This window comes from Nanorana parkeri, unplaced genomic scaffold, assembly GCF_000935625.1.
Source record: "Nanorana parkeri isolate BGI_ZX_2015 unplaced genomic scaffold, ASM93562v1 scaffold507, whole genome shotgun sequence".
Lineage (NCBI taxonomy): Eukaryota > Metazoa > Chordata > Amphibia > Anura > Dicroglossidae > Nanorana > Nanorana parkeri.
The window spans coordinates 788211-797369 of NW_017306775.1; positions in this window are offsets into that span (position 1 = coordinate 788211).

The following is a 9159-nucleotide window of genomic DNA, read 5'->3' on the forward strand; positions in this document are numbered from 1 at the left end:
TACTTCCTCTGGCGTCAATCCACATTAACAGGACGCCGGTGGATTCATACCTCGCGCCCTATATCTGACAGCTGGGGGGAGGAGTTGCGGCCCGCCCCATCGTGATTGGATGGCGGCCGCACACTACGGTCCGCCGCTGGGACACCTTACACCGGCGCCCACAACTTCCCCACAAGGTCACCGCTGCCGCCCCTCTGTGCTCTGCCGCCCCGCGGCCGGGCCTCGGTGGCCTTGTGGGCCTGAGTATAAGGTCTCACAGTGCTACTCTGGCCGGTTACACCGGCGTTTGCAGTAAAGAAGGAGTCGGGGCCCGCCTAACAGCAACCCCGCCTCCTCTCACATCATTGGCCAGCGATCTAAGAGCAGGTGGGGCCAGTGATGTAAGAGGAGGTGGGGCCTGTCGATAGAAGGAGGCGGAGCCCGGGGACGGAAGAGGAGGCAGGGGCCCGGCGGCGTCGAGCACGGAGGTGGACAACGCTGACAGGTAAGAGGCATGCAGCCCAACTGAGACCTTGCAGAGCCCACTATAGAGAGTCTATGGCGGGCTCTGCAAGTGGCATAACTAGCAATCACGGGGCCCCATACAAAATTTTGCTATGGGGCCCTGTGATTTCTAGTTACGCCCCTGGACAAGACCTGCAAGTACTAAGTAACGGCAGCAGAGAAATATGAGGTCTGCTGCCCTTGCAGACTGGCCTGTGCCATGTGGCAGAACTTTGCAAATCTCGAAACTGAAGAAGGAGAATTAGCATTCCTATGGCAGGTAAGACAGCTCCCACAGATGTATTTTACCTGCATACTTCGCTGAGGTCATCTTTGATGTCTAGAAGAGTAGAAAGGTTCTTGTCGCACTCCTTACCGGAGATCCCATGTAATGGGAAGGGTGCTCGTAATGACTGCGAATGGCACCGCTGTATGCATAAGTCAATGCTGAGGCCTGATAAAGGGACCCTGCGAGGTCCCGAAAGCGCTTGTATCCTTTGATTCCAAAAGGATCTTCGGTGTGCTGGTGACATCTTTCACTTTCATCTTTGATGTCTTTCTAGAGTTTAGCTTCAATATTTACCTGATTAAAAATAAAAAACACCTAAAATAAGATGTTTTGATTTAGTACTAAGCCTTATAAAGAATTATATACTGCACATGGAATATATAAAGTCAAAATACGGATCCTCTTTAAAATGAACCTCTGCTTTGCACATGCAGGAGAGCAACAGATTATTTTTAATAGCAGCTCCAACAGCTTATACTTCCATTCGGTTAAACCTTCCCCCCAGATTGGCTTTTCAATGTCGCGACCAGGGCTGTCCCTGTAATGAGGCAGCATGAGGCTGTTGACTAAGGGGGGGGGAAGGAGGGGTGTTGCAGCCAGAACCCATGGTCCTGTGCCTACTGCCCCAATTCCATCCAGAGTATCCTAGGTTGCCAAGAGTCGGGCAACCTTGGACGCTCTGGCCAGCATCCCACCCAGCTCATGGCAACCAATCTTGTCACTGGTTGCCAGGTGCTGAGTGGGACTCTTTGGTCAGTGTCCTGCTCAGCTCTTGGCAACCAGTGATGTCACTGAGTGGCCCTGCTGGCACCACTTGGCTTGAGAAACTTAGATTTTTTTTCAATCAACTTTTGTAAAAAGATCAGGATAGAAAATTGTAGTCACTGTTCAAGTACTCTGCAAGCCATGAGCTGGCACAGGTCCATCAAGTTCAACCTTTGTGTGTCTGTGTGTGATCGTGTGTGTGTGTGTGATCGTGCATGTGTGTGTGTGTGTGTGTGTGATCGTGCATGTGTGTGTGTGTACACGAGTCCCTGTGTGGTCTAGTTTTTAAGAGTATCTGTACCCCTGTATAGTGCCTGTACCCCTGTATAAATACCTGTACCCCTGTATATTACCTGCTCCCCTCTATAGTACCTGTTCCCCTGTATGAGTACCTGTACCCCTGTATAAATACCTGTACCCCTGTATAGTACCTGTACCCCTGTATAAATACCTGTACCCCTGTATAGTACCTGCTCCCCTCTATAGTACCTGCTCCCCTCTATAGTACCTGTACCCCTGTATAAATATCTGTACCCCTGTATAGTACCTGTACCCCTGTATAGTACCTGTGCCCCTGTATAAATACCTGTACCCCTGTATAGTACCTGCTCCCCTCTATAGTACCTGCTCCCCTCTATAGTACCTGTACCCCTGTATAAATATCTGTACCCCTGTATAGTACCTGTACCCCTGTATAAATACCTGTACCCCTGTATAGTACCTGCTCCCCTCTATAGTACTTGCTCCCCTCTATAGTACCTGCTCCCCTGTATGAGTACCTGTACCCCTGTATAAATACCTGTACCCCTGTATAGTACCTGTTCCCCTGTATAGTACCTGTGCCCCTGTATAAATACCTGTACCACTGTATGAGTACCTGTACCCCTGTATAAGTACCTGTTCCCCTGTATGAGTACCTGTACCCCTGTATAAGTACCTGTTCCCCTGTATAGTACCTGTACCCCTGTATAAATACCTGTTCCCCTGTATAGTACCTGTACCCCTGTATAAATACCTGTTCCCCTGTATAGTACCTGTACCCCTGTATAAATACCTGTACCCCTGTATAGTACCTGTACCCCTGTATAAATACCTGTACCCCTGTATAGTACCTGCTCCCCTCTATAGTACTTGCTCCCCTCTATAGTACCTGCTCCCCTGTATGAGTACCTGTACCCCTGTATAAATACCTGTACCCCTGTATAGTACCTGTTCCCCTGTATAGTACCTGTGCCCCTGTATAAATACCTGTACCACTGTATGAGTACCTGTACCCCTGTATAAGTACCTGTTCCCCTGTATGAGTACCTGTACCCCTGTATAAGTACCTGTTCCCCTGTATAGTACCTGTACCCCTGTATAAATACCTGTTCCCCTGTATAGTACCTGTACCCCTGTATAAATACCTGTTCCCCTGTATAGTACCTGTACCCCTGTATAAATACCTGTACCCCTGTATAGTACCTGTACCCCTGTATAAATACCTGTACCCCTGTATAGTACCTGCTCCCCTCTATAGTACCTGCTCCCCTCTATAGTACCTGTACCCCTGTATAAATATCTGTACCCCTGTATAGTACCTGTACCCCTGTATAAATACCTGTACCCCTGTATAGTACCTGTACCCCTGTATAAATACCTGTACCCCTGTATAGTACCTGTACCCCTGTATAAATACCTGTACCCCTGTATAGTACCTGCTCCCCTCTATAGTACCTGCTCCCCTCTATAGTACCTGTACCCCTGTATAAATATCTGTACCCCTGTATAGTACCTGTCCCCCTGTATAGTACCTGTGCCCCTGTATAAATACCTGTACCCCTGTATAGTACCTGCTCCCCTCTATAGTACCTGCTCCCCTCTATAGTACCTGTACCCCTGTATAAATATCTGTACCCCTGTATAGTACCTGTACCCCTGTATAGTACCTGTGCCCCTGTATAAATACCTGTACCCCTGTATAGTACCTGCTCCCCTCTATAGTACCTGCTCCCCTCTATAGTACCTGTACCCCTGTATAAATATCTGTACCCCTGTATAGTACCTGTACCCCTGTATAGTACCTGTGCCCCTGTATAAATACCTGTACCCCTGTATAGTACCTGCTCCCCTCTATAGTACCTGCTCCCCTCTATAGTACCTGTACCCCTGTATAAATATCTGTACCCCTGTATAGTACCTGTACCCCTGTATAGTACCTGTGCCCCTGTATAAATACCTGTACCCCTGTATAGTACCTGCTCCCCTCTATAGTACCTGCTCCCCTCTATAGTACCTGTACCCCTGTATAAATATCTGTACCCCTGTATAGTACCTGTACCCCTGTATAGTACCTGTGCCCCTGTATAAATACCTGTACCCCTGTATAGTACCTGCTCCCCTCTATAGTACCTGCTCCCCTCTATAGTACCTGTACCCCTGTATAAATATCTGTACCCCTGTATAGTACCTGTACCCCTGTATAAATACCTGTACCCCTGTATAGTACCTGCTCCCCTCTATAGTACTTGCTCCCCTCTATAGTACCTGCTCCCCTGTATGAGTACCTGTACCCCTGTATAAATACCTGTACCCCTGTATAGTACCTGTTCCCCTGTATAGTACCTGTGCCCCTGTATAAATACCTGTACCACTGTATGAGTACCTGTACCCCTGTATGAGTACCTGTACCCCTGTATAGCACCGACTATTAGAATACAATAGCCAGCAAGGGAGATTCTTTCATTCAAGCTCTTTGGTGTGGATGAAGTGAACAAGTAATCTTTCACATTCAGCCCTGTGAGCTGAACGAGAAAAATCTTATGGTGTTTGGCCAGCCTAATACTCCAGATTGCAACAGCTATACTGATTGCTACCGTAGGAGTTCGGGCGGACCTGATTTTGGCTGGGATCACGCATTCTGCAATAGTGCATCTCCTTTTTAACACATACAGTATAGAAACCCTTACTTTCCAAACAGCCATTAGGATTATAGTTGGATAAACACTAATGAGAAGAGTGGCGTAGTGGTTAGCTCAGCCTTGCAGCACTGGGGGTCCCCGGTTCGTATCCCGGTCAGGACAAACTATCTGCAAGGAGTTTGCATGTTCTCCCTGTGCTTGCATGGGTTTCCGGGTACTCCAGTTTCCTCCCACACTCCAAAGACATGCTGGAAGGTTAATTGTCTCCTGTCTAAATTGGCTGTGTATGTGCAGTATATGCAATAGGGACCTTAGATTGTAAGCTCCTTGAGGGCAGGGACTAATGTGAATGTGCAACTATGTAAAGCATTGGTGCTACATAAATACCTGTAATAAATAACTAAGAGTTTATATTTGTTTGCTGCCTTTTGCCTGCGTTCCCCTTTAAACTTCCCCCCTTCCCAGTAATCTATGTGGAACATGGCCGGGAGTGGGTTGGCGGTAAAACATTATGTAAATACATTACACTCAGGGTTAATCCAGTGTTAATCCTGCGTTTACCGCTGGTACAGGGAGCTGCCCCGGGGAGGCAAGTTTTCAATTTGCCTAATTGGTCCAGGCTGAGTTTTCAATCAATGCTGACGAGCTGCTGTGAGTGGTGACAGGCTCGTCAGATCTGCAGCCATGCCTTGTCATGGGATTGTGCAAGTCCAGAGATGTTCCCAGTGACATTGCTCTTTCTCCTGCGCCCCTTCTGCAATATAACACAGCTCTAGCTCCCCAGATATGTGGATGAGGGTGTCTTCAAATGCACGCTCTATACATAAAGGCATGGATGACGCTGCAGCTCCACCACACACTTTAGACCCAGCTCAGTTCAGAATAGTAGAACTCTCCTGATATTCAACGGCAACAAGGGCAATGGTGTGGTTCTTGTTGACAAGAAGGCATTGACACTGTGGAGATTGGCACAACTTGCAATCAGTTACCAATGGCGTTCTTTGCCGCAAACACCTGCACCACCTATAGCACCATCAACATGTTGGCAACAGCAGCAGTCCTCCGCCTACAGCACAACTTGGACTTGCTGAGAGACCTCTTCTTGCTCAGTTTTCTTGTCTCCCTGACCACACATAGTCCTTGATTTGACACTTTAACGTATATCTAAACCCAAGAACAAACATTTAACAGTCTTTAGTTTTGGTGGCTGCAGGTTTGTTTTTTGGGGGGAGACAAGATGGTAAGGAGGGCCCTTACAATATAAAAGGGAAAGGCAAGCCATTTATTGTTCTTAGTATGTGTTTTTCTGTTAATTTTCTCTTTTTTTGATCATTATTTGTGTAGTCACCTTAATTTTTTTAATCTTTTTTTCTTCCTTTGGTGGTTAACAATTAGAGGCCATTTTGGGCATAAAAACAGGTGGAGGTAAAAAAAAGTTCTGTGTAACCTTCAGGAGCCTTTGAAGGCTCATTGCACCTTTTAAAACCACCAAGACAATGAATTTCTCCTACCCTCCTGACTCAAATTCAGCAAATTTGTCCAAATTTTGCTGGAAACTCTGGATGTTTGACAAACTTTTAATTGAAATGAAAACTCTGTCTTACTCATCCCTCTGCCCTGCATTGGAAAGACACATCAAGGTGTGTGGATATCTACTATATGGACCAATATACCTTCATAATATGTTTGTGACATCCCACACACTCTGTAATCTATTGTACCTATCTGTATCTATTTTTTAGTGTGGCTCCGTATGTTTTTTTAAATGATACAGCGAGGGGGAGAGGTGTGCCTGAGTTGGATGATGTTGTTTGCAAATTCATTGTGGTGTACCACCTGCTCAGCCCCTAGAGGCTAAGTAGGGACCCCCTGAGGTCATATTGGCTGACGGTTCACTTCAGGGTAGAGTCCCTGACTTTTAGTGGGGTTCTGAACAGACGGGCATCGGTCACTTTAGAAACAGATTCTTGAGTTTATTCTGCCACCATAAAATCAGAACAAGAGGGTCAGGGCACAGGACACCCCTAAGGACTCTTCTGGCTCCAAAGAAAACATACTTACAGCCTTCACAGGTAATGGACTTTGAAACCAAACTGGCTGTGGTGGTCAATGTAGCTTCATCTTCCTGAGCAAGACACCAACTTTCTGCAAGTTCCAAATCCACCTCTGGCTTGTCAGGCACCCCCAGTTAAAGTTCCTCCTTGGTGAATCTTCCTAGGTTCAGGTTTCGCTCCTTCCAGAAAAAACCCTCCAGCAAGGCCATGGCACTCCAGGCCTCTAATTCAGTCTTTAGTCCAGCAACACATGTTTTCCATGCCTAGGAAGCAGGGGGATGACACTTCAAGCAAACACCCTCCCTCCTCAGGAGGCGTAGGAGAATGAGCCATCCAGAACATATGCTCACCAGACAGGAGTCCTGAGCAGAAGGGAGAGCCTCAAGCAGGTTTTTAACCCTTTTTTTCTCATTTAAAGCCCAACTTTCACTTTAAATCAGGTTAAATACATTTCATGTGCATCAAAGAAATGGTGTGCAAGTCTTAGTTAGTTATCTTTAAAAAGCAGCTAGAGCCTAAATACAAACGCACGTCCCCTGCCAGCATTCTGCAGAGTGGTACCTTTGCTCTCAGTGTTGAAGCAGTGTTCTGTAGTTGTTGGACCTCTGTAGAGAGATCACTGCTTTTACACCACTGCTTTCACACAGAGAGCAAGGGCACTTCTCTGCAGCATGCTGACAGGGAACAGGATTTTCTACAAATGAACTTAGCTGACTTAATCTAAAGGTTTAATGTCGATAAATGCAAAGTAATGCACTTTGGAATTAAAAATAAACAAATGGGTTATACAAACCGAAAGGTAGTTTGCAGTGCCAGGCTGCTGTAAACAAAGCTAGCAGGGTTTTGTGCTGTATTAAAAAGGGGATGTATTGCAGGGACAAGTCTATAATTTTGCCACTTTATAGATCATTGGTTCGACCTCATCTGGAGTACGCAGTCCAGTTCTGGTCACCAGTACTAAGAAAAGATGTCCTTGAGTTGGAAAAAGTCCAGCGGAGTGCAACCAAACTAATTAGGGGGATGGAGGAGTGGCGTTACAATCACCATAGCGACCCAGACGGCCACTATGGGGCCCGAGGCATGGCGGGGCCCGGCCAGGACATCTCCCTGATGCCATGCGGGCCGCCTGGGTCGCTATGGCATCTTGCTCGGACAGCCAGGCTGCTGGCTGTCACTGGCGGCTGTGAGGAGGAACGCTCCGTTCCTTCTCACAGCCGCTGCTGAGTTGGTGACAACCAGCAGCTTCGCAGGAGGTGGCTGGGCCCGTCATCGGCAGTGATCGAGGAGGCGGGGCCCAGTGACGGAGGAGTCGATCGTGGAGGAGAAGGAGGCGGACAGAGGATCAGGGCTGACAGGTAAGAGGGCTTGACCGCCCGCCTGAGACCCTGCAGAGCCTACCATAGAGAGTCCATGGTGGGCTCTGCAAGGTAACTCTCAGGTGGGCTGTTTGGGTTATCAGGTGGGCGTAACTAGAAATCACAGGGCCCCATACAAAATTTTGCTATGGGGCCCTGTGATTTCTAGTTACGCCCCTGTACAGGGGTACAGGTACTCCTAGAATGAGATCCTAATAGGTTGGACTTGATGGACTAATGTCTTTATTCAACCTCAAATACTATGTAACTATGTTCATTTGGGCTTTACGATACAACCAGGGGTTAAAAAACACAACATGAAGTTCCTTTAATACTATGGCTACCACACGTTTACCTGTCTTTACAAATAATGTAAAACCTGCCAACCATTATATGTTAAAGCAGAACTTTATAACAGCTGGGTGGTGGTGGGGGCTCTTGCCATATTGTGTAAGTATTCCAAGACTGGTCTACTCCAGCACTGGCAGGTCCAGGATCATTGCTGCCGGTCTATCATCTGCCGCCACCTTCTTCTATCTGTTTCAGCGCCCCTTGTCTTTGGCCATTGGGGGGCCACTGATGATGTAACTCTTACACATGCACACAGGTGTTACCTTATTTTAACACCTGGGTCCGTTTTTAGCATCTTACAGTTCTGTAAATGATCAAGGAGCTTACACTGCACTGCACTGCACATTCACCATAGGCACTGTACACACAATTAAAAAAATTGCTAGTTGCATGTCTCTTATGCCGAAAAAAACCCTTTACCTCCTAGCAATTTTCTCTTTCTAAACTCCCACTTAAAGTCACTGGACATCCATCACTGCTCAGATGGTTAACTGTATTGTAAATACATAGTAGGACTTTGGAACCTGGCACCTGTCACAGTGTTGCCGGAGAGCTGTGAAGTCAAATAGCTTCAACATCATATGACTCATCCAAACTTTTTACTGCAGTGCTTACCAAAAGCCTTCTTCTCAGACCTTTAAGGGCATGTCCCAGTTGGTTTTTGTTCCCTTTTTTTTTTCTAATTGATAACATTCATCCATCAATTTCACTTCCTCCTTACCACCCAATTCAATATGTAGCAATATTTTGTAAGACAGAAACTAAAAAATACCCATCTGTGATCTTCGGGAAAACATAAATGTTCTTTTTAAACTTATTTTAATATTCTATTTTCTAATATTTTTTTTTATAAATAGTGTTTTTAATAAGAGGCATGGGAAAATCCAAGGGAACTCTCTTTTCCCACTGGCACGTCAACAATTCCCACAAAACCAAGCATTCACATGCACACTATGGTCTGA